This window comes from Primulina huaijiensis, chromosome 14 (genome assembly GCF_012295235.1).
Source record: "Primulina huaijiensis isolate GDHJ02 chromosome 14, ASM1229523v2, whole genome shotgun sequence".
NCBI lineage: Eukaryota > Viridiplantae > Streptophyta > Magnoliopsida > Lamiales > Gesneriaceae > Primulina > Primulina huaijiensis.
In genome coordinates, this window is record NC_133319.1 from 17,606,566 (window position 1) to 17,614,946 (window position 8,381).

An 8,381-nucleotide genomic window follows, 5' to 3' on the forward strand; every position below is an offset into this window, starting at 1 on the left:
CAGCCCAAGGATTTAGTCATTTCATCAGCAGCACACGAATTTGAACCATGGGCTGCCAAATTTGACAAGCAAACTTTCAGTAACTTTTTGACCTGATACTCAGCACTTGTAACAACTGATTTCTTATTGTAAATGACAGCATAATGGAGCAGTTTCGTACTTGTAACGACCGAAATAAAAGTTGATTATGGTCATGATCATGGCTGCCCCCATTTAGCTCATTTCCCACATATAAATACTTCTCAAATTCTGAATGAAGAGGAAAAAAACTTGCAGCAATTCCCTTGTTTTCGAGTGGCCTTCAGCAGCAAAGTTATGCCCATTTTTCGAGCAACACTTACAAGCCAAAGTTCTGTCAAAGTGCTGCTCAAAGTTCGAACAAGAGTCAGTTCATTCTCATGTAGAAGCAGCGGCATCTTCAAGCAATTCCAGCAAGTTGTCTCCCTCATTTTCGATACAAGAACTGTAAGTGGGTATATATTTTAAAAAGTAATTACACTTACGGGATTTCTTATTCTATGTTATGTTTTTGAAAACTTCGATCGAGCATGTTCCTTCATTTTGTGTCCAGTTTTAAGAATTATGTTTCAATCACTTATATGATTCGACTTGATATGGGAAATGATTTCCGAATTATGATAAGATATGACCAATATACAGTGGGATTATAACTGTTGTATGTCTTCGTCTCTTAGATGATTAACAATTAGAAAGTGATATCAAAAAACCCTGAAAAGTAGATGAAATTTCAGTGCTTCGTGTTAATGTTATGTTTATGATATGCTCTGTTTTCTCTTAAGATATGTCAGTGTTCGAAAGTTTCATATGTATTTGTTATATGTGTTAGATCGACCCTCACTTATTGAGTGTTTCTTCAAACACCGACCCCTAACTCTCTGTCCCCAGATAAGAACGATGAACATGTTGAAGTGGAGGAGCAGGACCAATTTTGGAGGAGGTGAAGGCATGCATTACCGCTTATATTTGTATTATGCCAAACTAAGATTCTTGTTTTCCACAAATTATTCATTTCGTTATAAAAACAAGTATTTTGATTATGTAATATACTGATTTTATGATTCTATTAAGACTTGTTGTTTTTAATATGTAATTGTTGAACGATGTCGATATCGCTACACTCGTATCTCGAGGCGTGACGTTCTCCTTGACCACCTAATTATATTCTTGAAGATTAATTTAGCATATAATTTATCCACATTAAAAAAATTATATATCATTGCAAAAGCTCATGCTCATTATAGCACATCATCATTATCATTAAAGAAAAGATGTAAGCAAATTACAATAATACATGAGTGGACTGTATCATTCTAATCCTTTCTAGTGAATTGAGCGACTATATTTAATTCTTATAAATTAATTTTTTTGGGATGTTTACATGAACATACATTAATCGAAGGATGAATTTTCATCCTTCACCGTTGTGAGTCAAATTAACATAAAGATCTAAAGACAAGATGAATGGAGGCTAAATTTCTGGTAATTAAAAAACCATGCAACTTTATGTAAAGTTGAATTTATGAATCAAATTAAAAAGAAAATCCATTGTTTATTAATTTGCAAATGCTAAACAAAAGCATGTCATGATCAAGCCAAGTTGTAAAGTGCAAAACTTCAACCACCTTTCCAACCAATATATTGAAGCATAACCACCTAACAAGATCATGTTTAACTCACAATATCACACACCTCCTTCATACAAGTATTTTCAAGATTTTCGAAAAAAATCGACTTTTCTCACATGAAATCGAGTGTATAATGGGATCACGAAAAATGTGGTGGGTGGTACCTTGTAAGAGCAGGAAGAACTTGAGAACAGATCCAAGAATGGATATCGAGGACATACTCAAGATGAAGCTCGAAACTATCGAGGAAGAACCCGATGAGACGAGAGACGTTAACGAGGCTCTAAGAAAGCACAAGATCGTCATTTCGAAAAAAGTTAAGAAGATTCATTTGAAGATGAGGTTGATTTTTACGACATCCGAATCTTATGTGTTGTTTATGACCGGATTATCTTCTAAAGGTGGATTGAGTGCACTTCCCCGATACTAATTTTCATGTCATAAGTTTTTACTTTTTATTTGACAATGTATATATATATCGAGTGTGTGCAAGCTAAGCTAAAGTTGGTTAATTTTACTTTTAGTATTTATGTGGATCATTTGATTCCATTGTAATGTTTCACGTTCATTAAAGGGTGAAATATCTTCGTATGAATCTGAAAATTTGCTTTAATGCATATCACTCTCTATCTGTCAATCATCGTTGATTCAAGCATCAATTGAAGTATATTTTAAGAGTGGGTCTCATGTGAGACCGTCTCATGGATCTTAATCTGTGAGACCGGTCAACCCTACCCATATTCACAATAAATAGTAATACTCTTAGCATAAAAAGTAATACTTTTTCATGATGGATGACCCAAATAAGAGATTCGTCTCACAAGTACGACCCGTGAGACCGTCTCATACAAGTTTTTGTGATATTTTAATTATATTTATCACTCCATATTTTGCAAAATATTGCATGCTTATTTATAAAAATAGTTTCCCCGATATATTTTCGGAAGCACTAAATTAAACCAAACAATTTTTAGGTTTACATCAAATTATGCTTGGATTCTGGTACTCACATAAATTCTCACCCGCCCGGACTTTAGGGAGTCCGACCCAATGGGCGTCGAGGTCAATTAGTTTTAAAAAAAAAGGCTCATATTGAATCCGGCCAATAGAGACTAGGGTGAGAACCCAACAAACCATTAGAAGTCTATTTCGCGACCTGTGATAGAGTGCAGTAGGACTCGATCTGCTGAACATGTTTTGGTGGATTAGCCAAATTATGAAGCATTTACCCAAATGTGACCTGTCATGACCACTCATACCCGACCTTATCACCTCGATTGGGGAGTAAATACCTCGAGAGAGTCCGTCGAGCAGTTTAATTTGATATTCTATCATCTGACCTGAGCTGAAACAATTAAGGCAGAAAAGAAAGTCCTATACATATCAAGCTCTGGAATAAATCTTCAATGACAAGGAATGAATCTTAAGAAAGTCGAGATATACTATTCCAGTCCATTACTAACTAACCAATGATAAAATAAGATCGGCACAAATATGATATCCAAGACAACTTGTAACACTAGGGCTCTTACCATACAAGATATTCAGTTCCAACTCTATAAATTAATATCAGGTATTTCCTGCGGTTTAAGGGATTTTGTTCTTGACACAGTATTGTATTTGCACTCTTAAGTTTACTCTCCGGACTGACTTAAGCATCGGAGGAGATACACCGAAAACAATTTTGGTGCCCCTCAACATTTGTTCATTTGCGTAGAATCCAGCTCGGTTGTATCTCGACCAGCCATCTCTTGATTTAGACATCTCTGCTCGGATAACAACAGATCAAAATAAAGGTAGAAGTAATTGGATCACCAGACCGAACATAAAAGTACATGAAATTTTTCACGTCATCAATTGGCGACGTCTACGGGAAAATTGAAGGAACAAGAGATGGGATGATGAAGGGAAGAGGAAGACGAGGTGGCAAAAGAGGTCAGGGTCCAAATCGAGAAGTCATAATTGAAAGAAGTGTCAATCAAACTCAGAGTAAAGAAAATAATTCGCAACAACCTCCTCCGCCTGATTTAAATATGGTTCAGATCACAATTGATCAATGCCACTGTAGATCAAGTGTGGGCATAAAGACAAACAAGCAATCCTCCACCAAGGCAGGATGAGGTTATTATGGAGGAGATAAGAAGACTTCGGGAAGAAGTGCAGAATTTGCGGGAAGCTAGGGAAGGACACCATCCACCAGTGCCCGGAGCTGTCTCTTTTTCACAGAAGTACTAACAGCTACGCTCCTTCCACACTTTCGATTCCCCGCTATAAGGCAATATGATGGAAGAGAAGATCCTGATGAGCACCTGGCTAGGTTTGATAATGTCGCCCTACTATACTAGTACAAAGATCCCATCAAATGCAAGGTCTTCCTCAACACACTTGTAGGGCTACTCAGCAGTGGTTCAACCTGATCGAGCCTGGAAGCATAAGGACATTCCAAGATTTCAGTAGAATATTCTTAAACCGATTGCCAGTAATAAAATGCAACCACTCACCATTTTAAGATTATTCAGCATGAAGCAGCAAGAGCATAAGAGTTTGCAGACGTATCTGCAAAGATTCAATGCAAAAGTGGTGGAAGTCCCCTCTGCCACACCGGATTTGTTGATCAATACATTTGTCCAAGGTTTAAGGCCCGGGGATTTCTTCCATTCCTTTGAAAAAAAGCCTCTCATTTAACTTCGAAGGCTTACTGACCAAGTCAGAAAATACATCAACATGGAGCAAGCACAAACAGCTCGGATGGAAGAACCCAAGAGAGCCCCCCGACCACAAAAAGTGGCCCGACCAGAACCTATGCAGCCCGGCCTGTCCGAGCTAATTCCACAGCCTTGCTCGGAAAATTTGTCATGTTTACTCCATTGAAAATAAGCAAGTCCCGGCTCTAAAAATTTGTGAACAGAGGCACCTCTTTTAATGACCACAAAGAAGTGATAAGGGTCCTTGGGTGCCTCCCTCCCATAAATATTGTGATTTTCACAATGACTATGGCCACACCCAGGTGAATGCAAGCATTTGGCCGAAGAAATTGAACCCATAATTCAAATGGATACGTGCATGAAAGCCATATTGTTTCATACCGTTGGAGACATCTAGATACCCAAGCAAGCTAGGAAATAAAGGCACCAGCGTGGGTGGAGGAGGCAAGAATTGCTAAGGCAGACATCACAAGGGGCCCTCCAAAAAATCCCAGAGTGCCGCCACCGCGCTCCACCTCCCCTCGTGGAGTTATAAATATGATTTCTGGAGGGCCCACCGATAGAGAATCCAATCGAACGAGAAAAACTAGCGTCAAGATGATGAATAACTGGGAGATTAATGAAAAAAGAATGCAGACTGAGCCAGTTATATCATTCGGAAATGAAGATATGAATGATGTTTCTAACCCTCACAATGATTATTTAGTTATCCAAGCTATGGTGGCCAACTATCAAATAGCATGAATATTTGTGGATTTGGGCAGCTTCGTAAACGTATTGTTCAAAGAAGTCATGGATCAAATGGATTTTGAAGAATATAATGTAGAACCAGTCATCACGGCTCTGTTCGGATTTACAAGGCACGCGAAATGATAAACTTGCCACTCTCCATGGGCCAAGGGCACGCGAGAAAGACTAAGATAATCAATTTTATCATCGTTGAAGCCCCCTCCACATACAACGTTATACTAGGATGTGCCGCCATGGCCTCCTTTATGGTGGTAGCCTCGGCTCTTCGTCAAAAAATTAAGTCCTGGTATGAAACACTATTGGGGAAGTAATGAGTGATCAGAGGATAGCTCGAAAATGCTATGTGGAAGAAGTCCGAATGGGGAAAAAAATGGCAAAAAATTGAGCATCCAAACCAACAGAAGCCAGAGAGATACAATCACTTGAATTTGATCGAGGAATCTGCTCAAGTAACAACTGAGGAAGAGTAAGAGGAGGCAATTATAGTCGCTCCTTTTGGTGCAATTCGAGTAGCCAAAACTCTTCAAAGATAAATAAGATCAGCACAAATATGATATTCAATGCAACTTGTCATACTATGGCTCTCACCATACAAGGTACTCAGTTCCAACTATATAAATACCATGTATTCCCTGCGGTTTAGGGGATTTTGTTTTCGATACACAATATTATATTCGCACTATTAAGTTTGCTATCTGGAATGTCTTAACCATCGAAGGGGATACACCGAAAACAATTCCGATGCCCTTAACGTTTGTTCATCCACCCATAATCCAGCTCAGTTATAATCAGCTCGGCTATATCTCGGTCAGCCATCTCTGTTCAGATAACAACATATCGAAAGAAAAGTGGAAATATTTGGCTCAAGAGACCGAACCCAAAGGTACATGAAATTTTTGACATTATCAGATTTTGTATATTGAAACGCTAAAATAAAGTAGATATTTTATTTTAAAAAAATTAATTTGGGGTGTTAGGAGTCTAGAAAATAAAATGGTCTCTGACTTAGTGTAACCGTTGATTTATATGTATTTGGTTTTTTTTGGAGTTAACAAGAACATTAAAATATCAGAAGAATCATTAATTTAATATCTTCATTCGGAAAAAAATAAAATAGAAATAGACTAAAATAATCTCTGTAATTTTAAAAATATAAATAAACTTTGATCTCAATTATAATTATTTAATAAAAAATTTAATTTTAATGTTCCATCAATTATTGAGACATACAACTTACACGTGAGTGAACGCTTGTGTATGTATACAGGCATTCACAAATCGATGCACAAAAAAATAGGACTATTGTATTGATAATAGGAAATTAACTATTTTAAAAATCAATTCAAATTCTAGTTCAGAACCAAATATTTAAAGAATAATCTTTAAAAAAAAATACTCTGTTCAACTCAATTTTTTAAAACTTGTCCACGACAACTCATCTAGCCAAAGAAATTATACATGTTTAGTCTTTGGCAAAAACTTGTATGAGACGATTTCACGGATCGTATTTTGTGAGACAGATCTCTTATTTGGATCATCCATGAAAAAGTATTACTTTTTATACTAAGAGTATTACTTTTTATTGTGAATATCGGTAGGGTTGATCCATCTCACAGATAAAGATTAGTGAGACAGTCTCACAAGATACCTACTCTTAGTCTTTTATCAGTGTAGTTGGATTTTTCATTTTGTTCGGTTTCAAAAAGTAAATTATGGCCTATATGAAAGTTTCGACTATACATTCTTACAAAGTACAATATATGCAATAATCTATTCAAACATAATAAAACAAATCAACATAACACTTGCACAACCTCGTATATTCACGAGGAAAATCATATCATCGTTAGTATAGCAATCATAGCTAATGGTTCAAGCGAATCAAGCTACTTGTGAGTATTTCGTGAGTGACTTGGTCAAAACTAGACTCGAGTTTGAATTGATCTAGCTCGAGTTGAGTAGTTCGACTCTTCACTCGAGTTGAGTTCGAGTTTAATTTGTTTTTATAACTATATATTATTTTTTTAGAAGATATATAATTTTAGTGTTTTTTTCCTATATAAATATAAAGTTTAAACCTTAGAATTATGTTATAAATATTTTCGAGCACGAGCTCGAGTAATTCGATATTTTCATTATTCGAGATCGAGCTTACAAAATTTAAATCGAGTCGAGCTGCAGTAGTATGACACTTGAGCTCGAGTCGACTCGTTTGCACAAGGACATCATTTAAAATATCATACTATTTTCTATATATATAAAAAAAAAAGTAATTTTTCAAATATTTTTTAAATTTTCAATCAAAATAACAATTATTTCGGTTGACTAATCAAAATAATCAAATTTCAATCGTTTATTTCTTTAACCCCACCCGCAATCACTGTGACTAAAGTTTGGCGGACCTCTTCCATTTTAGTTTTCGATTGTGTACGAGGTAAGATACCAGTTGGATATTGTGCGAAAAGAAGCTCACTGACACAGTTTAAAAACAGAAATGGCTCAAGTAAAAAACAGTTTGTTATCAAATAGAAGCTAAAAACAAGATAACTGAAAATTAAATGCAATGGTTTATTTCTGGATGTTCGGATACTTGAATAACTCCAACGTCGTCATATTTCCTCTCAGAAGGATTTTCACAAAATACTTTGATAATTACAACAATTTGCAAATATTCACTTCAGCAAGACTTATCACTACCTAACTCAAACTCTTAGTATATTCACAAACTTAAACAAAGTGATCAGTATGAATTCTTATATCAATTATTATGATTTCTCCTAGAAATAATAAACATCAAATGATCAGACAAAATTGTTGAAAATTAATATTTAAAACATGTATATTGAATATTTGAATGTTGAAAATAAGAGTTGTAAATATTGAAAATTAGTGTGTGATGATGTAGGTAATGATGAATTTATTTTTGGATTATTTGTAAAGATTTTCTATAAATAGATATCTCATTTGTGAAGAAAATCACAATTGAGTTGAGAGAAAAATATTATAAAGTGTGTAGTGTGATAATTTTGAGAGTTTGAGATTTTTACTTTTTACCGTAAATTTTTACTTTTTTCACAACACGTTATCACCACGAAACTCTAAAAGTCCTCTATATTTTTCCAAGCTCCAAAACAGAAGAAAAATGTAACACAAGTAATAATATTTATTTTACTGTTTATTTATTTATTGTGTATATATTTAATATATAATATAATGTTATTATATAATAAAGATCAGAAATAATAAAAATAAATTTTTCAAAAACTTGTTATAAATCCTG